Source organism: Apis laboriosa, unplaced genomic scaffold (genome assembly GCF_014066325.1).
Source record: "Apis laboriosa isolate Shangri-la unplaced genomic scaffold, ASM1406632v1 scaffold64_cov150, whole genome shotgun sequence".
Taxonomy (NCBI): Eukaryota; Metazoa; Arthropoda; class Insecta; order Hymenoptera; family Apidae; genus Apis; species Apis laboriosa.
In genome coordinates, this window is record NW_025224011.1 from 949,371 (window position 1) to 976,863 (window position 27,493).

General features: G+C 33.3%; 1 protein-coding gene across 4 annotated transcripts in view; it reads right to left on the reverse strand.

Annotated features, from left to right (window-relative positions):
• LOC122718483 overlaps positions 1-27,493 on the reverse strand; it is a 51,354-nt gene that overhangs the window by 15,817 nt on the left and 8,044 nt on the right. The window contains exons 1-2 of one of the 4 annotated variants that reach the window (XM_043943553.1): positions 26,923-27,163; positions 1,757-2,643 (exon numbers count right to left, since the gene is read on the reverse strand). The exons of 1 other annotated variant lie outside the window; for it this stretch is intronic. The gene's annotated coding sequence lies outside the window, so the exon portion shown is untranslated. Of the gene's footprint in view, positions 1-1,756; positions 2,925-26,922; positions 27,164-27,493 lie in introns of those variants that run through there. 2 more of the 4 variants (XM_043943555.1, XM_043943552.1) reach the window with 2 other exon arrangements.

Consider the following 27,493-nt stretch of genomic DNA (forward strand, 5'->3'; position numbering starts at 1 on the left):
TAATGCGATTTCGTGCGATTTTTCGAAAAATGGGGGAATTCTCGATCTCGTGAGATTTCGATCGAACAATTTCGTTTCGTGTTCTTTCTTTCTTTCTTCCCTTCCTTTTGTCTCTCTTTTTCTCTCCGTTCACGCACACCTTTTGACATTTTCTCCACTGGAAATATATTCAACAGAGGCGAGAAGGCATAGCGATGGAAAAGGGTGTGAATATCGAGGAATTAGATGAGTCAGATTTATCAGATTAATTGTAATAAATTGAGAGAAAGCAATATAAGAAATTTTGTTTAAATTATAAATTTTTTATTCTACTTTTACTTTTAATTTTAATTTTATTCACATTCCATAGCAGAATTTTAATAATTATTCCCGATGCCTTCTCCTTCTTAATTGCTAATTAATTATAAATAAATTATTAAACAATTAATATTAAAATAAAAATTATCTTATAGGTTAAATATTTCGTAAGAATAATTATTTATTTCTAAAAATAGGAAGAATAGAATTAGTGGGAGATGGTGGGGAAATCGAAAGTAACATTCTAATTTAGTAATTCTGGACCGTGTAATGAATCATTGTGACGTATGTATTCTTGATAATTTGCGTGAATACACGAATAGTGGTGTAATAGACGTGAAGAGATTCTTAAAGACTCGGACAAACCGTTCTCCCCATTATATTTTATTCACAACAAACCTGTTTGAGGCAATAATAATTGTAATCCGACATTCCTCGAGTAGGCTGTAGAAAAACTTGCGATGCAATTAGTATGAATACATTAACATAGAACTAAATTAAGAAACAATTTTTAGATTTCTTGTTTGATTATCAATATTATATCTTTTACTAATAAACTGATCAAATGTCAACAGGTAGAAATACTAATTTTTTATATTTGAAAAGTTGATCGTAAACTAGGAAAAATATATGACTATCTTCGTATAATAATAATAATATCTTAGTTTATAATAATAATATATATTATCTTTCACTTATTACTGGTAAAATATTAATTATAATTAAAGAAAATTATTATTAATTTTTCTTTCTTGTTTACTTTTTAATTGCACAGATATCGGTTCACTACGTGTTATAATTTTATATTTTGTATAATTATTCTTGATATCGATCGCAATAATTAAAAATCAATTAACGATTGCAAAGTTCGTGCTTTCCCATGAACAGAGAAAATAAAATGAATTTTATCTTATTTATCTTATTTTTATCTTATTTGTTTAAAAAATAAATAAACAAAGAAAATAAAGAAAGATATTTATTCCGATAAACTCTGATATTTATATTAATATTTTACACATTTTATCCTATTTCATTCTTACTCTACATCTCTTAAAGAATAAATTTTGTTTCTAACAAAAAAGCGATACAGATACATCAATCTTTAAAAACTATAAAAAATGATGCCTGACCCAAAAACTGATTATATACATTTAAGATAATCATTTGCTTTCATGCTAGTACATTATAATCATAATGAAATAAAATAAAATAAATAATTGGAATAAAAAAAGAAATAATTCCTCCGTTAAAATTGTTCCCAGAAAATTTTCTCGAATCAAATTTCAGAATCTTTTAATAATATATTTCTACAAAACTCGCTACCAAATAATTTCCTCGATACTTATATAAAACTATATAAACACGATCGCGCAATATCAAATGGGGATTGCAACGTGGAATAACGAGAGAAATGAAAAATGAATATAAATATAAACCAAGAATAAATTATTCTACTCACTTCTAGAGGGACGAGTCGGTCGACACGAGAGACAGTCAAAACCTCTTCGAAGTAACTCCATTCAATCGGCACCAAGGAACTTCACCCGCGGCGCCTCTCATTCCTTCCGTTTCCACCGCGAAGAGGCGCGCGAAGATCATTAACGAGCCGGCATTCCGCTTCTTACCTCTTCCACCCCCCCTCTTCCAGTATATATATATACTTTATTCGAAAAAAATTTCGCGAGAAAAAAATTCGAAAGATGATGATACAGAAATGTTTAAGTATCCGATATCGAGAAATGTAGGCAACGATCTCGAAAACCGGATGTAGAACCCAGACGAACTTTCTTCTCTCCCGATTATACCGTGGCAGGTAGCCCGGCCTTCGAGACAACCTCGAAGATTTTTTATTTTTCCCACTGTTCCTTCCAATTCTCCCGCCCCGATCTTTACTTCGAGTTCTTCCACTTTTTTTTTTCCTCCGCCTATCTTTCTTTCTCGTCTCGAGTAATGCACGATACACGAGATAAAAATAGTCGGGATTATTTTGGGGTGGGCGTGCGTTTTAATTTACGACTTCGGGAAAACGAAGCAATAATATCACGATTAATCTCGAATATTTGAAAACTTCTATTTTTATCTATCTCTATCTATATCTATATATATATTCTATTGAATATGAATCCTTCTTCTTCTTCTTCTACTTCTTCTTCAACTACATACAAACACTAAACTAAACTCGTCGAAAATCCCTCTTATAAACAATGTCCAACAGTCTTCTCCGCAATATAGTGAGCATAAAAACTGCACAATCCGTCACAATTCACAGAAATGTTCCTCACTCGGAATTCTCAGAATCAATATCATCAACAAATACCGGTGAAAATATTTATATATATCTGTAACCTGTTGCACGTTGTTCCTTCTATATACGTCGTAGAAAACACGAAAACACGAAGAACACACGCGAAAAAACCAAAACGTATTACGATAATATGTAATAGGAAAAACGGAAAAGCCGTTTTCCCTCCTTCGTGGAATTTTTTCCTACGTTGTCGAAAATCTCTTTGTTCGAAGGGAAGTACGGATGAGACGAAGGGAAGGGGGTGCTCGTTCGAAACTCGAACGACAACAATTCGAGACGCACGAGAGACACGCGCTCCACGACGGATGCCCCGCGACTGACTGCCGACAGACGCCGAACGAAGACTTTGAATAGGGGCCGTTTGGGGGTCGTCGCGCTGGAATGGAGGGAGAGGGGAGGGGAGGATACGCAGGGGGAGGGAACGATCGGTCGACTTACGTGGCGTTACGGGGTGGGAGATGCCCGTGGGACCCCATGGACACTGGGAACAGATGGGATTATATACAGGGTGAGTCGTTTCGAGTTTCGATGAGCGAGTAGAAATTTGAAGAACTCGTTTTTTCTAATTTTTTTTTTTTTTTTTTTTTACAGAAGATGAGATGTTCCGTGTCTCGTATCTCGTGCACGTTGAGAATTTAATTTTGATCAAGTGAAGAGAGAATGGAAAAGAATGTTTTACGTTTTGTATTACGAATATTTTTTTTTTTTTTTGGAGGAGGAGAAGAGATAAATGTTTTTCTTTTATTTTCATGAGAGGAGGAATTGTTGAGAATTTGATTGAAATTGAATCTTATTAATATAATTGTGGAAGAGAAGAAAGCTTTCGAGATGCTTTTTTGAAATTTTGCGAAGATATATTTTTTATACCATGGATTATATTAGAGATGTGTAGAGCGTATCAATTTGAAAAGGGAAAAAAATTGAAAATGCTTGTGAAGACAATTTGTGAAGAGATAGAATCATTACAAAGTGAATTATTTTGAATTGGATTATGAGTGATTGAATCAATATGGGATAAATTAATTATGAAATAATGTGATGGCAAACAGGCGTTATTTTTATTTCACGATGATAACGGTTAAATAATTGATTTCGTCACACTTCTAAATCTAATAAAGTATCTCGATGATTGATGCAAATTTCATCGGTGTATTTACATTTGACAGTTTGACACGCGAGAAGACAAGATTTATCGATTAAAAATCCAATTGGTTATTATTAAAATTTCACGAAGAAAACAATCTTACGGGACAAAGAAGTTTTTGATAACTATAATCTCCCACATTGTTCCCCGCTATTAACTTGAAGGTATAATAACCACGAACAAGGGTACACATTACACGTTGTTATAATAATTAGAGTCACTGACTGCCCAAACATTGTGCATAAAGAAAAAAAAAACAGTCACTTAAGATAATCTCTTGACGTAAAAGGTTCCATTAACATCGCCGTTGGTAATACGTGTTAATTCCATTTAATTTACACAGGAAATATTGTCAAAACATGCTGGTTATGTTATTTCATAAAATGATTTAAATTTCACGTATAAGGAAATGTGATGTAACTATGGGTATATTTAAATAAACGAATGATGTTTTAATTATTGGAATTGAAATAAAAATGAAATAAGATAGGAACGTGTCTTCGTTGCAAGGAAAAGAAATAATAATAACAACGATGAAATAAATTCTATTCTTTCATAAAGATATTTAATCAAAAAATATATATATATATATAAAGATTTTTTATGCGACATGCAACGTCGCAATACCTTGATCAAGACTTCAAAGCTTTACACTGGAAGCTTTAAAAATTCTATTGAAGAAAATTACACAAAGATGTGTATGTATAAAAAAATTTGCATCATAATAATGATATTTCCTCGTTGCTTAATAATCTCAACGCACAAACTAAATAAGATATAATATATGTAATATATGATAATATGATAATATGTAATCGACTCGTAATCAATTACGTAACAATCAAAATCCATCCGAAGAAAAATTTAAGAGAAAAAAAGAGCCATCAATTTATAGCTACTAAACCAAATAGTAGTTTCTTAATATTGTAAAAAAAAAATTCACATTATGTAATAAAAATAACAATCAACATTAAAAAAAAAAAAAGAGAGAGAGAGAGAAAGGATCCTTAATGGATACATAAACATTGACTATATAACAATTAATAAAATTCCAATTCAACAAAAAAATTTCATACTTTCTTTTCGTAAAAAATTTCATCAATTTCAATCGTATATATACCATAAAATCATAAAGCAAAATAAAAATCTTCTCAATGAATAAATAAAACTGGCCATATTCGTGAAAAACATTATAAGATGATATCGATCCTTCCTCAAAAACACGAAATATCTTATAAAAGGCATAAAAAAAAAAAAAAAAAAAAAAATAAAAGAGAAAAAAAAGAAACGAATATTCGGTTTCTGACGAATATTCACTGGATGTTTCGTAACATCTCCACGATATTGATAAACATATTGAATGAAATAAAAAATCACTGTTCGTAGATGATCGACGTACGATTAATCGGCGTCGATAACACGATACCGTTCGATAGTTAAAACACGTGTAATTAATATTAATAACGCGGGTTTTCTCTTCTGGATGACGGCGAAATAAGCGGTTGGATGAAAGAATACTTGTAGACGGGCTGAGATGAACAGTTAGAAGGATATAGTAACGGGTATTCGTCGGAAGGTATCTACGAAATGAAATTTATCTCTTATCCACGTCACCACGTGGTTCCAACCACGTGTTTCGCGATTAATAAGTCACTTTTTATTTCATTTGATTGATATTCATTTTCTTCGAACTCAAAATTTTATTTCATTTCTTGGGCGCGAGGGGGAAAGAATTTTTATTATCAAAGGAGGATCTGATGGAAGATAGTGATATTATATTTTATTGTATTTTTAGAAAATATGAAAAAAACGTTTAACGTCGAAGAAAAATTCTAACAACAAATTCCATGTGTTATTTTTTTTATCTCGCATAAGAAAAAAGGAAGAGAATGTTTGTCCATTTTTTTTTTTTTTTTTAGAAGAAGAACCGTGAAGAATTGCGAAAAGAAGAGACGAAAAGGATGATTTCACGTTTAATATTTTTTTTGTCTTAAATACAAAAGAATGTTTACAATCACGGAAATGATTGTACGGTATTTTTATTACGGTATTTATTAGTTGGAAAATCGATTCATTCTGCGATATTATTTCTTAATATTGCAGCGGAATAGTGATGGATTATGCAAGATCGTAAACTCTAAAATGAATAAATTTTACATAATTATACATTTAAATAAATGTTACATTGGCGATCATCCGATAATAAACAAGTGATTAACATTATAATTATACACTTCGTGTAGCAAAAACAAACTGAACTAAAAAAAATTAATTTGCCTCTCAGATGGTTTTAGCTTCTTTATTAATAACATTATACGAGGAACATAATATTATTATAAACTGCAAAAAAACTTTTCCGCTGTATCATTTAAAAAAAGCTAAAATACGCGAGCAAAATATCTTTTTTTTTTTTTTCAAATTATTTTAAAAAAGAAGCGATAATAATATTATTACAAACGAAGATATCATCAATCTAAATCTGATCGCTTTTCCATCGATATTATCCTCTTAAACAATTTTCCGTTCACAATTAGATTTTAAATTTATTTTAACAAGTTTCGAAACAAGTTCTCACGAAGAATTCAATTCAATTGTTTCGCGAATCTGAAAATTAAGTTTCGATATTCGTTTAAAAGTTCGTTCATCGTCATTTTCAAATTCGACCAATTTCTCCGTGGAGAATGTCGAGAGTATCGAAATTTAATTAAACATCAAGTTTATCCGAGGAAGATCGATAGACAATGTGTACACGACCAATGTACAACTGTGAAATAATATTGAAACTATATATGCGCTCACGTGATGTGTAACGCTCCCTGTTCGCCATTTATTCCGAAATATCTATTTCGCTCGCGTGCAAAACGAGAGCGAAAACTTAATGCCCGGATGTGTTCGCATTGAAACTACCTTGGGCCAGTATCGACGTTGTGCACGACAAATATTGACCAACGTGGCCGATATTTCCCTCCCCAGAAGCCATATTTCGCCTGTTCCTTCGCTTAACGGAACGATTCTGCGGAACACGCGACGTTGAAAGGCTTATGACACGGGTTGCGGTTATTCTAACCTTGTTCGGTCGACTTATAAATCGCGAGCGATTGGACTACGATTTCCATTGATTTCGAGTGGAGTAAATAATTTAATCGATCGACGACGAGAGATAAAGATTTGCGCGAATCGAGTATATGGAGAGATTGTACGAAAGAATCTTTCCCTCCTTTTTTAAAAGAAATTTCAAATAAAAATTTTCAAAATAATTTATACCCTTATAGCCCATTTTTATTTCTATCGATGGTAATTTTATTGTTAATTACCCATCTGGTATTGTTAGTATTTAAAAACGAAAAAGGATACTTAAAAGTTGATAAAATGAAAAGAATGGGCGTTTAAATGAAACTTCGATGATTTAAGATCATAAATTAACATTTTTAAAAAACTAAATTAAAAAAAAAGAAAATGAGAAATAGGGAAAATTGTTTAACTTTGTGTTAATAAGTTAATGGTGAGGGAAGGATAACCTTGAGTCAATAATCATCTTCAAAATCATTAAAAAACGCGGAGAAATTTACTTCAAATATGTTGTCTCAATGATCAAATCGCTCGTTAAAAGATCAAAGATACGAAGATCTGTTCGAGGTAATCAACCTCATTCCCTGGTCGATCCCATCGTTTCTTTCAATGGATCATTATGTGAAGTATATCACATAGACAATTTTCTCCACGTAAATTGATTAATTTAATGCATTATTAACCGATCATCAATGACCATTGTAGCAGGATACAATTTTTAGCTTTTTCTTTTGTCTCAACGTTAAACCAACGTTCATTAAATTTTTATAATTGATTAATTGATTAATTGATTAATTAATCCAACCTGAATGCACTCGTTTTGAAAACGGATGTTGTAACGTGGGACTTGGTTCCCTTTTTGTCATCGTTCTTTTGTTCTTTCATTCGAATGTAAAATTATTTAATTTTTGCACGCTTATTTAATTTTTGTCAATTTTTATATTTCTTATCTCTCCAATCCTTATAATATTAATCATTCGATAAAAAATAAATATCTTTCAGTTTCTTCGTTTCCTAATTCATTTCATTTGGAGAATGAATTATTACGTCTTAAAATATTTCATTGACACATTTATTTTTATATAGATCATGAAGAGATGCCAGCGAGTTTTACAGGGTGTGCAATTTTCCCTTCTTACATTTTAAATGAGAGAAAAAGTATCCAAGGTGATTCTCTTCCTTTGTAAGATGAGTAACTGGCACCATTCTTTAATTACGAAGCGGAATATCTAATCTTTTTTTTAAAATAATCTTTCCAATCTGAAATAATTACAAAACTATCTGTATGATTTCCAAAGTTTCTTGGATTAAAAACTAATTTAATACAATTTATTTCACAAGTAGATTTTATATTATAAGATTATTGCTCAATTGTTTTAAAATACTTTTCCTTTCCCCAATTATTAACTACACTAACTATTTATACAAAGAGGCATTAATTAGGATTGATTAGAAAATATAGAATAATAATAATAATAATAATAATACAATAGAAAAATATCAACAAAATTAAATTACATAAAATATTTTTTTAAATCGTTCATAAATTTCGTTTCATATTTCAAGGATACCTTTTTCTTCCTTCTTTGAAATGTTAATTCTTTTTTCCATTCCATCAAGAATTCATATCGAGTATCCCATATAAAAACAATAAAAGTTCATTATTTACAAACACATTGCATCATCAGAAAATTCCTATTTCCATATATTCACCTAAAATATATATATTTAAATTACCTAAAATTACCACATTAAATTCTACTCAAGGCAAGAACACCAAATATCTTTTTCCTCTCTTCAAAATGCTAATTTTCCCCGTTTCTTCAACCATCAAAAATTCATATCCACCATCAAGAATATTCCAATATAAAAAGTAATAAAACTGCAAATATTCACGAACATTGCATCATCAATGAAAAATTCAATTCACTTTAACTTACGTACAATTCTACCTGGATATAGCCAAACATTTTCACCTTTCACCTTAAATTATTGTCTTAAAATATTACTCCATCAAATAAATTTTACATTCAAAGATGAAAAACGCCGAAAGACAGTTCCTGGATCAGCAGGTTGTATTCGTGACAAACGTAGCTCGCGTCTGAGACACGTATCGTGACAAACCAATAAACTCTATAAACCGCGAAATTTAGTTTCGAGAGATAAAAATGGAATGCATGCATGATGAATCCAACGCGAATCGTTTACCCGGCACAATTATTCGCGTAGGAAACAGACCGAGTCAGACTACGAGATATGAATTTTTATATATCCACCGTTTAAAAAACATCTCGGTTTTCGAGAACGGCTTCCTGCTCCTCGAAAGTATCCTCCTCGTTCTATAAAAAGCGCATGGCAAGATTCGAGTTTTATGGCGCGAGGCGTAATGGCGGAAGGCACGGCTGGAAGGCGTCTCGTCTCGAAAGTGTTCCGAGAAAGGCCGATTCACGCGAAAACCGTGTACATAATGATCCATTGAACCGCGAAACAGGCACCTAGGATCGTTCGAAGATACGGACGTAATATGTGGGGTAACAGGATGGTTATCTTATGTGAAACGAACTGTTCTGCCAATTCTTGCCGGCTCCTTGGATGGGGGAAAGAGTTAGGTTAGGTTTTTTCGAGGCATTGGGGAAGGAAGGAAGATGAGTTTTTACGACGGTTCTACGACGATAGAATTTTTTCTTCTTCTTTTTCGTTACTCTCTCTCTGGTAAAACTCGAGTGTTTCTTTTAATATACTGGATGAATACACGATTTTAAATTAAGTAGATACGCGAAGATGTGTCGATATTCTATTCGAAACTTTTCGATAAGATAATCAATTGTTTTTCTAACTCTAAATTTATTCGTCTCTTCACAATTAGCGAGTATTTTAAATAATTAATCGATTTATCACCCCTGATTATCTTATTCGAATTGCGTCAATGAAATTATCTATCAGAGATTGTATCAACAGATACACAATAATCCATATATTTAATTGAGACAAACACATTTATTACGTTATATAACATTTATTCAAAATATAATTCAATGGATTTACGAATATTCAAACGCCAAAACGTGTCACTTTTATACGAAATATCTTGAACGATAATCTCGAATATATGAAAGAAAAAGAAAGAGAAAAAAGTGACCGATCAAAAAAAGAAGATATGACGAAGAAGCGATGTGAGGGTTCGTTGGAAGAGGAAGAGAGAGAATTGGTTCATGGAGCGACCTGGTGGTGATGGAAGAACGGAAGGGACTACACGGATGAAAGATATATAAAAGGCTGGAGGAAATTTGGGTCGATGCCGATGGCAAGAGCGAGGAAAATTAAGGTCGCGAAAGGAGGCGCGACAGCTGTCGTGTAAAATGCGAGTAACACTTTTGGAACAGATGGTAGCACAGGTGGAACGGTACATCATATGATAGTTGCCCCACGACTTACACGCTCGCACGATGCCTCATGCTTTGGCTGACCTAGGTCTGGGACCGTCTAACAGGTCTTGCAAACGGACCGGCCAGGTCTAGGTCACGTCCAGTTCGAGACTGGATCGCTTTGGGTCGTGTCTGCCGTTCAGACATGATGAGTTACGATTCAGTCTGAAATTGGGTCTGCTTGTCGAGGCTTGGCTTGACCCTTGGTCGGATCTAGATATCATTTGTCAAGTATCGAAGTATCACATTAAGGGAAGCTGTTCGTTATTTATTCAGAATTATGAGATACATGTTAAATTTTAATCAGAATAAAGTGATCTCTCGCGTGTCGAAGAAGTAACCTTAAATTAATATCTAATATTAATTCATATTGATTTTATTTCATATGTTTAGAGAAAAGATTAAGATAGAATAAAATTTTGTCAAAATTCTAGTTTTGCATTTTTCATCAATCATACACTTTGCACTCGTGCAAAGGAAAAATTGCCAGACGGCCATCGGAAAAGAAGAAAGAGCCTGAAGCAAAACGATTTACAAAGTTCAGTCCATGGGAACAAGAAGAAAAAGAAGAAGAAGAAGAAGAAGAAACGAGGTGGAACTTTATTTTCCGTGTACCGTTACCGCGGATCCATCCAGGAAGCGACATTTATCAAACGTATGTACCCATCACGGGGAAATCGTTTACGAGTTAAATAATATATTCGAGGCGTGCATTATCATCTGCATTTCCAAAGCATATCGGGGAAGATGGGGCCGGATGGAGGATAATTGACAGCGGTTACATGAATATCGTTATCGATGACATAATCCCAGGATGGCATTCGTTCCTCCTCCTATCGCAACCTCGTGAAACACTCGGTAATTTCCGGTTTTTGCCAATAGCGACGCGCACCGCTGCGATCCTCCTCCGTGTCGCCATGATCGCGGAACGCGTAACAGGATTCTAAGTATCGAGAAAATTCGAATAAAATACGGAACAATCGACGTATATATTGTGATGGAATCAAGATGACGACAGGTGTCCAAGATTTCGAATTCGCTTGTTGTACGACGAAATGGAATTTCGAAATGGAATTTCGAAATGGATGTGGAGCTGCTGGGATATTTAGATTTTCTAATGAGAAGATATTTTTAGAGTTTAGGGGAACGCTTTTTTTGTTTAAATTGAAACAGAAATTTGACAATTTGAAGAGGAGGAGAAAAAGTTAATACTCGAAGCGATAATATCGTGCAAATTCGCAGGATGAAAATTTCAAAGGAAGAGAAAAACTTGATTTAGGACGAGTCTCCCCATCCTTGAGGAGCCGGATCCCGTCCGGATTGAAGTAGATAAAATTATCCCGTGTCTCATTTTTAAGGATGCAAGGATTATTTACAAAGTTCACGAGGTGAAATAGAAAAGAAATTTCAGGTCGACGGCGTTTTTTTTACATATCATCGAGTATAGATATGCACCACTTCTTTTCACTGGCTTTCTATACGCTATCCATGCTCACGGATCTTCTTCCTTCCCAATCTCACACATTAAAAATCGCATTAAATTCGCATAAATTATTATTAATCCTATTATAATTACTCGATGAAATATATATCTTTCATGCGATTCGTTTTTTTGATCTTGCGCTTGAACAAAAGAAAGGAGAAGGTTAGACGAAGTTTATTCCACTTCTCCTTTTGTAAATCGTTTCGATCCAGAATCTTCTCTGATGCGTCAAAAGGAAGGACAAGGAAAAACGTATCTACCGTGTCCCTCTTTAAATAAATAATGATTCGAAAAGGGGTCGAGGGTGCACCAATCGAGCTCAACTGTTACCTAACGTCACAAAGAAAAAGAGAGAGAGAGAGAGAGAGATAGAGAGAGGGAAGGAAGGAGGGGGCTCATTCCGCCAATCGAGGCGACCTGGAGCACAGACCCAGTCGTCTTTCTCGTTTCAAATTCTGCCATCGTCGATTAGATCCCACGACGGCGACCATCTTCTTCTGTCGCGAAATAAACGTGACAAGATTCGTTCATTTCACGAATCGATCTCTCGTTCAAACGTGAGTTCGATTACTCTCCCTTCTTACGACATAATTATCGCAATTTCCCTCCCATTACCCGATTCTTTCCTCGTGATCCGTTGAAATCATTCTGTTGGGCCTGTTTTATAATCGATCTAACCGATATGCACCTTGGAAGCGCTATTCCGTCCCAGTTCCCAGGCATCGAGGAGCAAACAGTTTGTTTTCACGATGATTCCCGTGCACGTTTTCTAAGGATCGGGTTCCGTTCCATATTACTTCCGTAAGATGGAGCAATTACAGAGTAAGCGGCCAATCTTTTACATTTATGTTCATAATTTATATAATAATTTGAAAAGTAAAAAATAAGAATCTATTATATATATATATACCATTTAAATAAATTAATTATTTATTTATTAAGATATAGTCACAAAATAAATTGGCAAAAATATATTTTTAATTCAAAATCAAAAGGGCGATTAATAAATCATTTTCTTGGTTAATTTAATATAAAAAAAGAAAACTAATTAAATGATATTCTCTGTTCGATTTCGAAGGAAGAATCATCGATGTATTCGGTTAAAGTGGCGCCTATCTCCAAGATCCATCGTTCTCCAGACTGAGAATGAATCTCTTCTTCATGGTGGAGACGCGATTACGTAGTATTACGCTGTATAACCGCGGAAGTTCAATTAATTCAAATCACGCGATTCTGAAATACTAAACAACGGCAACGAGTAAAAAAAAAAAAAAAAAAAAGAAAAAAAGAAAAAAACGAGAGCGAACAACGTAATAAGCGAAAGTCTCGCTTTATTCGGGTGAAAATAACAACCGTCTGAATTAATAGCTCGCATCTTCGAATATCAGGGGCCAGGATCCCCTCATAATAGAGATAATAATCGTTAATTAATACGTAGAGAAGAAAAAAAAAAAAAAAAGAAAACTCGTCTGCAGAACGATTGGACAAAAAGATTGGACGAAAATTCCTCGTGTAAATGAAACTAAAAAAAAAAAGAAAAAAAATATGATTAATATGATATTCGATCATATATACGTAGATATGTCATAATCATTCATCGAGTTTTCTAAATCACCTAAATTACGTTTTTTCCTTCCATTTTAATCGCAAGGAGAAGAAAGATAAATAGAACGTTTCGAGCAAAGAGTGTCGATATATACCTTGCAAATCTTCAAACGATCGAAATCAATCTCTATACCAATTATATAGTTCTTCATAATTGTACAATGTATTGCTGATAGTTAAAAGATAAAAATAAAGAATATTTCCACGCGAGAATAATATCGAACTGTGTATAATTTCTTCTGAAGAAATTTGAAATCATCGCGAAATCGCTTAGAAACAATCCAGTGTCTCGCTCTTAATCCCCAACTTCTAATTAACAGTTGGTATAATAGTTGATATAACACACGTGCCGTTATCTCGGATCTTCCTCCGCAATTCGAAGCGATTTGGAAATGCTGGTTGCGTGAATCGCGAGGAAATTCTTATCCGAAACTGTGATCGAGAGCTACGAATACCGGGGTACATGGATAAATCGCATTTTACGATCGAGATAACGAAATCAGGAATAATCGGCAATAATCGGCGCATTTCCATAAAAAATAATCGTGAATAAAATGAATAACTCGATAAAAATGGTGATAGTGATAATGAATAACGGTATATAGATAGGTATCACAGTGACAGGATATTTGAAAATTCCTCGTACAAAGTTCGAAATATTGGATCAATCTAATATTCATTTCCGATAATATGTAAGAAGAGCAAATTTCCAAATTATTAAAAATTAAAATTCTCAATGTTGATTTCCTGACAAAAAGAAAAAAAAAACAAATATGACTTTCTTTAAATTCTTTAAATTCCATATCTTAAAATTACTCTAAGAGATAGTCTAATGAGTAACAAGTAAATTAATTTTAATTAATAATTATAAAGAAACACGTAAAACTATTAATAAAACTTAAAGTAAACAAATTGCGTAAAACTTAAAAAAGTCGGACAAAGTTTTGCAAGCGGTTATCTAATTTGTCATGTATGAGACACTTTATAAATCGCAATTATTCCAAATGGTATTATATATAAATAACGGTTTGTATATAAATTTATATAAGTTTGCATAAACATAAATCCATAATTTAATTAATGACGTTAGGTTAGGTTTTATGGAAAAAGTGTCGAGTCCTTGATGCATAAATCATTTTCTTACTTCATTTCGAGCGTATACGGAGCGAGTCAAAATGGCGCAGGTAGCAAATGGAAAAGAATATCGCGCTTTCATTCGGTTTGAATAACAGTGGAGGAGCGCGTAATGAACAGAGAGCACTCGACTCGATGTTACATTGTCGCCCATTAACGTTCACGATGGCAAGGTAAGAGGCCCAATCGAGGTCTACCGGATCGACGCTCAATCGAGGCTTGCTTCAATCAAGTAGGTTAATGAAAACCGTGCACACGGTTTGCCTTCTGAACCGTGAATTTTTCACAACTTTCCATCGATCACATCGGGCTTTCTTTCGAAAATTTCACGGGAGAATCGAGCGGACGAAAATATTTTCTTCTCTTTACCCGTATTCTAATAAGAGGAAATTTCATGAACACCGTAAAAACAAATGGAGTATAAAGAATTCTCCCTTTTCATAAGAATGTTAAAAAATAAAGAGATTAAATATTGGATTAATATAAGAAAAGAAATTAAGAAGATCTATGGAGCTATGATAAACTATATATATATATATATATATATATTACAAATAATTTATTAATAGCGTTAATTATGAGAAATAATGAGCTAATTTTACGGACTGTTAGCAAGAAAGAATACAGATGGTAAATCGAGACACAGTATGGGGCATATAAAAATAGCTCGTAATCACGCCATGGAAAAACAGATCCACCCACATGTGAAGCTTGCAGAACTCGATTCATAATAAAACATAAATTGGATTTAAAAAGCAGGAAATACATTTTTTTTAAAAAAAGATAAAACTTTAATAACTTAAAATCGCTTCGAAACGTACGTATCATAAAACGATACATATAAAAGATAAAATTCTTTAAAATTTGTTAAAGATTGTAAATCATTTTTATGATTTTATAATTTTATATTGTTTTATAGTTTCATCGAGCTTCGTATTGGAAAAAAAAAATTAAAAAAGATAACGAAAAAAATAAATATCAATTATATCGATTTAGAAGATTATTATTATCGTATCTTTTACGATCTACAATCTTATTGGATATTATAGAAGAAAGCGAAAGATTAAAGAGACGTCACTTTTTTTATATATCTATTTAATTAATCAGATTTAATTAAGACACAAGCTAAGTAACATAGTGGTACATTCATATCAATTCAAGTCATCACATCATGATTATCGTTGTACGATCAATTGCGTATACGCAGATCACAATAAGAAAAAAAATCTTCCATATTTTTTACAATTACTAAAAATAAGTGCAAGTATTCCAGACAAAATTAATGTCAACTTTATATTTATCCAATTATTTTCATAATCAATTAATTAATTTTAATATTAAGAAAAATGACTTTTAAAAATATCAAAGGATCAAAAAGATATATAAAGCCTGCTCGCCTGCGTATATTTAAAAGGAGTATATACTCATTGTGCAGGCCTCCTTCCTTTGCTCGTCTCTTTCTTCCTTTCGTCGTTCGCCACGAAATCCACGAACCGTGATGCGAGATGCATTTCAGCTTCTCGAGCGTGCACGCCGGAACGTGTACGGCCGATCAGAAATTGGTTCACTTTCGTTCCATGTCGAGTAACCCTTTCTCGACTCGTTCGATTCGATTCAGAGCGCACTTTCTCGCGGCGTCTTCTCCGCCATTTTTGGTAAATCTTTTTTACACTAGCAATCGTTCTTTTCGATCGATCGAACTTACACAAAACAAAATCGGCAATGGAACTCTATAATCCTACGTATTCTTGTATATAATATCCAAATTTCATGTTAAGATGAAGTTGTGAGAACAAGTAAGAGAATAATATTTGTATCGATTGAAATTAAATAGTTTAAAATTAAGATTCCTTTTACATCGTATTCTGATTACAATCATCGATCCTCCTCCAACAGATTTCTATCATTAAAAAATGGAAAAGGAAAATTTGTTTAAAAAAATATATTCAAGAAGAGATTTCTGATCGAAAAAATTTGCTTAAGAAAACTCTTCTAGCTAAAATATCACTAAAGATCGTTACCTTCTCGAGAGATGATCGAATTAACGGTATCCCGTAATACGATAAATCACAAGATTCGAAGAGAAGTTCGGACTGTGGATCCATGCACGAACCGAGAACTCGAATGGCTTCGCGCCAGCTTCCGGTCGGATTCGAGAGCGGCCACGCATAAATCTTCGAACCATGCGATCTGCACGGTGAGATCGGTCCGTTCACCACCGCGAAAACAGACGTCAACGTCGAATTTACATATTATCTCAACCCCGACGCTCGTATAAATAATAAACGAGTCACGAGCCGAAACATGGAACGGAATTAACCACGTGATTCTTTTCGTGATTCACGACGATCTTGAATTTAATATAATATTGTAGAATAGTACTCGAGAGAAAAATTAATATCGAGAATCGAAGTATCAGAAGTATGATGATTATTAAAATTAATGTATGTTAATAATGTATCAAAAAATTTCTCTACTCCAAATTATATTTTTCGATATTCAAGAAATTTCAAGGATTATAAATATACATTTTTATAGATTGTTGTTATTCCATGATATAAAAAATTCTTTATATTGAATCGAAATAATCAACTAATCGTAAAAATTCTATAAATCGATGGATTTGTTGAAGTTTCGTTTCCTATATCAATAATAATTGTTATATCAATATATCAATAATAATATATCAATAATAATAATTTAACAATCTTAAATGTTACGATATCAATTCTTACGTAGAATGATACAATTATTTTGTTAATTCTATTTGTCATCTTGTTAAAAAGGCAATAATTTGATGGAGCAAAAATTAAAAAAGCGATACATCATCGTGAATTCTGAAAATTTTTATCTATTTCCTTATCTTATTTTTAAATATGAAATATAATTCACTTTTTTCTTAAATTCAAGAGAAGGAAAAAGAATTTTAAGATGAAATAATCGTGAAAGTACCCTAGAAGAATAATTTACATCTGTTTAATTTTAATAAATTTATGATGAATCTAGAACAAGGGCAATTTATATGATTATGAAAATACTTGATAAATTCATTTTGATAAAAAATGTATAAATTCCTTTTCTATGTTTATCTATAATTTGTCTACAGATATAATTCAGAAAAAAAACGAGAAAATCCGCGATTAAATTAATAAACGATTATAATATATTAATAAACACAGAAAAAATTGCAACGAAAACAACTTTTTTTTTCACAAAAAAAAAAGAAAAAAACGGATATCTTTTTCACTCGTTAAATCCATTTTCATCGTGAAACATGAAACATTTTTTTTAAGAAACATCACGTCGGTTTCATTTAACAGATACGTGAATTCGTTCTGTGAGAGTTACGCGATCGATAATTATTCTCACATCTACGTTAACAAACGTTGACTCATCGTTTGAGATATATCCAAACCATGGAATTGGCAAATTTCGAAGGGAGATTACATTGTTTAACATTGGAGAACTCTCGTATTTGCAGTTACTCTTCTAGAGTGTTTGATTATTTAATGGAAATATCTACAAAACGTTCGAATCTATTTTTGTATTTTAAAATATAATTTTTTGTTAAACTAAACTATTAGCCTGTATCAACAAATAAATTGTTAAACTGTATTTATTTACAGAATCTTACAATTTCTATCCCAGCTTTATAGAAATATATAATAAAATTGAAATTGAAGGAAGAAAAGAAGGATAATGATCGAAATTACTTTATTGTATATATTGTTATTTTATGAAATTACAACTTGGATTAAATAAAAATTCAATATTCACTTTAAGAAAGAAGTATCTGAAACGTTCTCTGGATTCTTTCGCCATATTGGTTAAATAAAAAGTTATTACAGTAACTTTCTTATATTACGAAAGTTATTACACCAGTTTGTACCGATGATTAGCTCCTTTACTCTAATAAGAAGGTAAGTAATAAGAAAGTAAGAAGATGCAATATTCAAATACGTTCCCTACGAAATAATAAATATACGTATACACGTATATATATATATATATATACGAAAAGGTTAAAAATCATTGCGCGGGAAATTCAAAAGAATGTTAAGGAGCAAAGGTTAACCGCTGCTAATTTTAACCATCCAAAGAAATCAATGCCTATGATTATACGTCATTATTACAGACATTGATTGACACCACCCAACTATATTCTCCATCATTAATCTACCAATCGACTGTAACACTGTAATTCATTTGAACGGACGTTCGTTCGATCGCAGAAAAGTTCTACGTAAGAGATCTTGAAATAACCGAGGGGAAACAAATAGCAGATTTTATCCCAGAAATGAAATTAATAATATTCACTATTTGTTAAGATGTTAAGCGTTTCTCAAAAAAAAGATTAAAATTTTTCTAGCCTAATTCTCTCGAGATTTATTACTCGAGATTGATTTATAAAATAAATAAGAGATATTTCGTAAGAGTTTCTTGTCCATAATTTGATCGAATACTTTCTTAGACAGTGATCATCGTGCAATAAAGAGAAACGACCGAGGCTCGTGCGCGTATTTATGCGGTTTAAGTAATTCGAATTAAATTATAGTTAGCGGAAACTGAAGAACAATTAAGAGAATGGTAATACTTTTACGTCAGTGAAGAAATGTATGTGCGTGTGTATGTGTGTAATTTATACAGACTATGAGGCATTAAAGAAATAAAGAGGCATCAAAAGAGGTATTAGGAATAATGATAAAGAATTGATAATTTTAGATTAAAATGAATTTTTTGATTTGAAATTTTAAATTTGTTTTAAGAAAAATTCCATCAACTATTGATCACTGGATAGAAAAATCTGAATAATATTGAATTATATTTTCTGTACTCGATATAGAATAACAAATATGTAATTTCTATTAATATATTTAAATTTCATTCATGGGAATATTACAAATTCATCGATAAATTATCCCTACTTATACTTTCCATCCCGGATGGAATATGAGAAATAGAACGTCTAAAAATGGTCAAAAATTTTTTGATCGTGAGCTAAGCTCAATGTCGAAAGTAAAACTCCCCTCCCTTCTTCGTCATCGCGGAAAATTGCAGACAGTACTTATTGAAGCGCATCGATACACATCGGTGCACGTGCGCGGCCATTGATTGTCTTCTATTAACGTTTCATGTCCGCGATAACTATTGCGTGTGTTCGAAATATCTCGTTTTACACGTCCACGCTCGCGTTTAAAGTCGCATAATAATAATAAGAACTGACGTGCACTAAGATACGATCCGTGATTCATATTACTCGATATTCTCGATCTATCGAGACTGCAGGTTTTCCAATATAATATTCCAAAAAGAAAAAAGAAAAAAAAAGAAAAAAGAAAAAAGCTATATACTACACGCGGCAACAAAATTGGTACTACTTCGATTCTCAATTCTCTTAAAGGGAAATAAATCTTAACGCAATTTAAATATCATTAACCCACGCTCAAAATCCCATTACCGACCCCTTCTTAAAACTAATTTTCTTTATTACACGCAATTTACTTAATGATCCTTCTTTAACCAACCAACGATTCGAACGTGGCAGGAATATTTTTAATCGGATCATTTTTGCCGATTTAGAGAGATCGTTCGAGGGAATTAAATGATTATTTATTTCGCGTTTACGACATAATATTTCCAGTAAGTCTGTCGAGCAAAATCAGCGGCCAGCGACGTAATCGAATGGTAACGCGAGGCTGGGTTGCGGGTGAAAGACCAACTTTCCACCGGAGGATCGTTTCCACCAAGAGGCCGTTTCGAAAAGCGGTTCTCGGACGTAGAACGACCTTGGCTCGCGTTACCTTCGAAGGCGAGCACGGGTTTCCTGCTCGGCCGCACGTTTCACCCGGCTTCCGTCCTATACAATCTACACAGGGCTGTTATTTCTGTGTGTTATTCGCCTTGAGAACGATCGCGATACTGCCTCGATTTCCGAGGTAATTCACCTCGATCCTGCTTCACTCGTTCCTTTCCTCGTTGGAACGCTCGATAATTTATCGAGAGAGTTCCTTACGCGTTTCCTTCGAGCCTGATATATTTGATAGAAACTTGCCCAACGAGGATTGGAAAGTTTTTATCGATTACTCGATTTCTTAGGGTTCATCGAAAATTTTCGAAAATTTTCCCCGGCAAGCTTTTATTTTTAACTTTTTAGCTGGAGGGAAATGTCGATTAGGGGAGATTGTTTATAGAAATATATTTTTATGCGAGGATACATTTTGCAAATATCATTGAATTAAAGATCGATTAGAAGAAGTTCTTTAGAAGACCTTTAATCAAAAATGTAATCCTCTCGAAGATTCGAAGATGATTGACGAGAAACAGAAAGTAAAAAGTCATCAACCTCTCAACGCGTAACCTCTCAACGTGTTAACATCCTCGTGTCCAATGGACCGATCGTAATGGAAGAAGAAAAGGCATTTATACCGTCAATTTGTTCCGTCGCTTGATAGCATCAAGCATCGTCGATCGTACATCTCCATCCTCGTCAATCTAAATCTCGTCGTTTACATTGTAAAAATTGGCGGGGAAATCGATAGCCGCGCGATCGTAAGTCGAGCATGGCAAATTCACTTCGAATTATTTCGAATTGTTTAAACTGGCGATCAGGTAATCGACCGTTTTCTGGTAAATAGAAAATTCCGCTCGTTAGGGCGGCGGAACGACGGGTTTTCCAGGCTGTTGATTGCTTTAAGCTATCCATTGATTTCATGGGCCGATGAAGAGCACCAACCGGCCGGCCGCATCGGCTTTTCTGTAAACGGTACCTTTAAAACGCGTTTACACGGCCAAATACACGGATCGGTAAATTGGAACGTGTTCATGATGAAAGTTGTATATTGGCTATTGGCGCGTGTTTATTAAACTTTCGATGAGAACCCGCTGATATAAATTCCCCTCGTTTGAAAATTGTTTATTAAAATCTGTGTGATGTAATAATAAATCGGATATCGTACATATTGAGATATATAGATATATCGTATCGATGAAATTTTTGTTTTTTTTTTTTTATTTTTGAGATATTGGAGAAGATTTGAAAAATTTTCACCGATCTCTATACTCCCTTAAGCGAAATCGTACGGGTTTAACTTTTACCCGATTCTTATATATAATGTTCTACAGCACGTATTCTTTCTATATATATATATATATATATATATGTATAGTTATGGTAGAGATTATGATCATTCAAGGCCATCCTTCCCACTACCACTTCAATCATCGCTACTTTCACAATTTTACCATAAATCTGAACGTTTATTAATGTGGACACAGCAAATGCATTTTCGATGTTTCAATCCTCTGATATTTCATTTATAATTTAATACGCGGCTACGACCAAATTTGCAAATATAATGCCACAGGAGGAACGAGGAAATCGTTAATATTTATCATTGAACATGTAACAAATGGTACGCGCAATCTGTCGATCTAGAAGCAATAATTTCTGTCGCAAATGTTCGAGCATGTTCGAGCGTAGAAAGTGACGCTTTCTCTATTCATCTTCGAATGATTTTTTAATTCTCAATAACTTTAATTGTTAGATAATTTTAATTGTTAGATGGATGGACGAGAAAAGTTTTTTTAATATGATAAAAGCTCGAAAAATAATATTCAAAATGAATTATTATAGTATAGTATAAATAATTTCGATATTAAAAAAAATAATAAAAAAAGATAACTAATATTGCAAAAATTAATTTGAAACTTATTATCCCAGTCAGTCTCGAGAGAATTTCGAAATTTTTCATTTTTAAGATCATTATTCGACTCTTTAAAGAAAAAAAAACAAAAGATGTGCATATTTTTTAATAATAATTAAAGAAGCTGTTGACACGATTTTTATCGGATAAAAATTTATTTATTGAATCTGTGACTCGACGATACCTGAGAATTGAGTAAAAATTAAACAAGAATGTCGATATTATGTAAATAATTAATCGAATCCATTGACATTTTGTTAATTGTCAATCGTTTGCGCGGGCAGGATCAATTCGTATGTTAATAACGGTGTTTTGTTCCTATAAATAAATTCGCACGTGACCAGGAGAAGGTGGGCATAAAATACCTTGGTAAAATAATACGAATGTCGACCATGCCGCGTTTGGGCTGACTATGTGCAGAATACAAATTAACAGTCAAGGAAGGGAAGTTTATAAGATGATTGTTCGTAAAAAAAAAAAAAGAAAAAGAAAAAAGAGGATACCTCTTATATAAGAAATTACTAAGCGAATTGAATAAATCTTTTGATGCTAGATAAATGCTTGAAATTGATGAATATATTATTACACGATTAAAAAAATTAATTTATTAGAATGTCTTTAAAGTTTAAAGTTTACAAAATAATAAATACTTTTGAATGATTGTTAAAATTGTCTTCATATATTAGCTACTTATGCAATTTGCTTATAATGGATGGGCGGCGTGTAATATTCTAAAGATAATCACGTAAATTATAAATAAAATTTATTTGCAATGTATTAACAATTAATAATAAATTAAAACGTCAAGATCGACGTATTGTTGTAAGAAAATATTGAAAATGAAAGTTGAAATACGAAAATTTCACTCTGGAAAGCTTACATACGCCCGTTGCGTAGTCTCGACAAATCGAACGATTTCTATTTCCAAGATCTCAAATATAATTATTATAAACAATCCCTTTTACCGATTACATATCTAAGAAGAGATTATTTATACAAAACTGAAAAGAATTCTAATTTTTATCGTACATTCTCCAAAAAAAAAAAAATATATATATATTAATCTAAATTTGTTGTAAACGAGAAGAAATTCGAAAAGAAAAGTTAAAAGGAAAATTTTTCAGAAAAATCGAATCGACCAATTTTTAATAATAAAAATTCACCGTCCATCCTCTTCCACCCTCAGTTCATTACAAAGTCGAGGTTCGTCTCGGAATTCCGTCCAAGTCTCGAGAGAGTCTCGATCGTCCGGAACGATCTCGTTTACGTAACGATCTAACGGGCCCCGTGTGGTACACACGCGAACAGCTGCGTCCCATCAAAATGGAAATTTACCCTTGGCTACAATCTACGAACAATGCTCGAACTTTCATCGGGGGATCAAGATTTACCGGCGAAATCGATCCGAACGGTGTCTCTTGATTGGTAGGAATCATGAGACGATGATGAGTCGATTTTGAGGTCAATGTCCTTCGAGAATATGAAATTGCTTCGTGGAGATCGTGGAAACGTGATAGAAAAGATTGATGATAAAATAATATGGGATGATAATGATTATCCTTAACGGGATGTTTATCGAAAGTAATTTTCAAACGCGATGCGATAGAAGAAGATTGAAATGTTGAAGTATGGATTGAGAATTTTCTTTTTTTATATTGGACTAATATGATTCTTTTCGAAAATTGTAACTATTGATAAGAGGTATTATAAAGACAGAAAAATTTTACACGAAACAAAGTAATTTTCGAAAGGATTGATAAAAAAAAAAATGTGTGAAGAAAAAAGGATTGAGAAAAACAAAGGGGAGATAAACAATGAGAAATAGTTAAGAAATATGAGAGATTGACAGCAGCAAGTATAAGTGCTAAAAATAACATCATCAGGTTTTGTGGTTACGAACAGGTATTCGAGTACAGCTACTTCTTCAGTAGCATTTAAATATGTTTTCTTTCGCGTATATCCAATTGAGATGGATGAAACATTTCTTTCGTGGAATTAATCTCTCTCCTCGCCAAATTCCTTGGACCGATTGTGAGACAGGTTTTTTTTCCGATAGGCCATCGACTCCTCTAATCGATCATCGTTCTGCCCTTGACCAATAATCAATTTTCAAGGTCGAATCAAGATAAATCGGAAACAAGTTTCGAAAAAGTTTAAATTCAAAAGCAGTAAAAAAGCGTCTCGAATTTGAGATTTTAAAAAAGGAGTGAATAGAAAGTGAACACGTTTGATCCATTTTAATAAATTACTTTTAAACTTGGAAAATTCTTGAACGACCAACTTCTTAAGATTTGGGAGCAAAAAAGAAAAAAAGTTAAAGAAGAGGAGAGAAGAAAAAGCGAATGTGCTTTCATAAGAAAAAAAAAAAAAAAAAGGAAAATTTAAAAAATGGAGACAAATGGAGAAAATTATAAACTAAAAGGTTTACGTGAAAATTTTCATAAAGAAACCTCTTTTTTCAGAAAAAAAAAATACAAAGAAATAAGAATTAAAAATGCAAAGGATATTATTTAAAAGAGAAGGAGAGAGAAAAAGAGAGATAAAAGATATGAAAAATGGAATCGAGTAAAAAATCAACGATTTACTGTTGAATTGACGAAATCAACGCAATATTTATAATTAACAAAAATGAAAATGTGAACAAACTCGTCTACGAGCGTCAACGAGTGGAGGATGACGGGAAAGTACGGGTAAGGCAGTAGGGAGAATCCTCGTGGTGAAAGAGAAAGGCTATGGGAAAGGATGTATAGCAGAACGAGTGGCAGTCGACGTCTCTCTTCACGGTACATCAGCATAGTGACCTTTCGTCGTTACGAAACGCTTAATACTCTGAGGTTAGACCTTAGACCGGCATCGATACCGATTCCGCTATGTCGGTCGTTTAACTTGCGAAACACGAAGCCTCCTTCGTGATAATTTACTCCTCGTAATTACTTAAATTCAACGATTCCAACATCGTAATTTTTTTTTTTTTTTTTTCGTTTAACACACGTCGAGTAATTCGAAACTCGATCAAAACCTCTTAAACAATCGGCCAAATAATGGAACTACGATCTCTGTGAGTGTGACTATTATCCTTTCACGCGAATAATCGATAATCGCTTCTTTTTCATCGTCTCGACAGACGAAGACGATTAGATCAGATGTTTGCAATGATCCTTTTCGAAAGATTTGTAATTAACACGTTATAATTCTTCCATTTTATAATATGCATCTGTTTAATTTCAATTCAAAACGAGTAGTAAAGTGAATTAAAAGTAAAATAATGTTCAACTCTGCGCAGAAATTGCAACGAATACTCTTATATTCCCTGTTTATATTAGACATATTCATGGACGATCGCCAAGTAATATCAGGAAGATAGAATATTAGAAAACAGGTATCCACTGAGGAGGAAGATCGAAAAATTCTCTACGAGTTTCTAACGGTTCCTCGTATACTCGCCGGCTCGTTAACGCGTATCGCCGTCCAACGATGTTGCCTCGAATATTAGATAACAGAATTATGGTGTACCGCGTGACGTGAACTGGTCCATGGGTAATAACGGGTTAAATAAAGATTGAATGCCCCGGCACGGATAGATAGAACCGAGACAAAAACGTCTCCGGATGTTCTACTTGTTTCTGGTAATCGTATACCCAAGACCGGCGTAATTCCGTTATGCAACTTCATCGAGAGGATGCGTGGAATCGTCGGTGACGTTTTTGATTTTAATGCGATATACCGTACGACGCGTGAAAAACCGCGGAAACATTGGTCGATCGAACGTATAAACGTGAAATCGTGGCGCGAGAAACCAGTAATGGAGGGCACGCATGGATGACTCGTGGCGCATCCTACGACGGCCTCCACGACGAAGAATCGAAGAGACGAGATGTAATAACGAATTCTACGAATATTTCTTCCTATTCCTTTTCCTCCCCTCCTCTCTTTAATTAACAAAAAGTTAAGTTGTAAAGTTTAAAATTTGTAAAGTTTTGAGAGGAATTAGGAATGTGTATCGTGCATTTGAATGAGAGAAATTAGAAATTGAAATAGTGAAAACTCGTTTGGTTATTTTAAAGGAATTCAGATAAAGGCATTCCGTTTGGATTGTTTTGAGCTGTTTTGTCGAGAGTTTGAACTCTCGGGGGGAAAAAAGAAATAAACCGAGAAATTTGCTGAAAAAAGAAAAAGAAACTTCATCGGATAAAGAATTTTCAGCGAAGAATTTTCTACTCAACTATCATTGCAATTTGATCGTAAGGATATACTTAGTAATTCCAGGATCTTGTGTGTGTAATCCAAATAAAAATTATTCTTTTTTGCATAAAGAAGCAATTTAGGAAGATCGGTTAAGCGTGCGAACACGAAGATTACTTTAAAGTAGCAAGGTTATGCAATGTAATGCGATAATTGCATCCAATAACATGGTTCCGTTATATAATTCTGCATCCTTCGTGAGCCTCGTAACGACAGGAATTTCGCGTGCATCTGTTGATTTATCTCGTTACAATTACCGGAAATTGATGATTGTTGTTTAATTGAAAACTCCCTTAAACTTTTTTGCATTCGTTAATGACGCAACTTTCCAGATTATTGTTTAGTGCTTATTGCGCACTCTGGTGAAACAAAACCGTACTAATAATAATTTGTCTAATAAACAAACAATTCCGTTACTTCTTAAGATACACGATACAATAAAAGATATATGTATACGCACAATATAAAATAATCTTAAATGTTCAAAAATTAATTCAACTTCGTTTTATAAATACCATCATCATCGCGATTCCACCATCAGTCACGAACGATGTCTAGGACGAGTGATCCGAACTCTTTTCCAATTCGAATCACGCGCGATTCGTGGACATGTCGAAGGCAATTGGCCAGACAGATTTCTCGTGTACTCGCCAGGTCATTTCTAAATACTACTTGGTATTACGCAATTCGACCCCTATATTCGCGACAAACACGGTAAAAAGATGAGCAGGACAATCTTGCTCATCTTCGACTTTCGCAACTAACAATCAAACGAACGCGACGCGACGTTTAAAGTGTCACTAAGACGAATGATCACCCCACTGTGCGAATGTTACCGATCGTGCTCGAGTTTCAGTAACTCGACTCACTTCGGTAATCTTCGCCCTTGGAACAGGAATATTACCATACAGAATGAGCGGCACGTACGAATGTATTCGTTTTCTAGATTGTGAACGAACATGGTTGGAACGTGTGACGAAGATCATAATAATCGGTGATAATATTCGATCAAATTGTCCCACGCGAGCGTTGATCGAATATTCTTGGCGCACAACGATTAAGAGCTCTGGGCAAGGTGTTGAATAG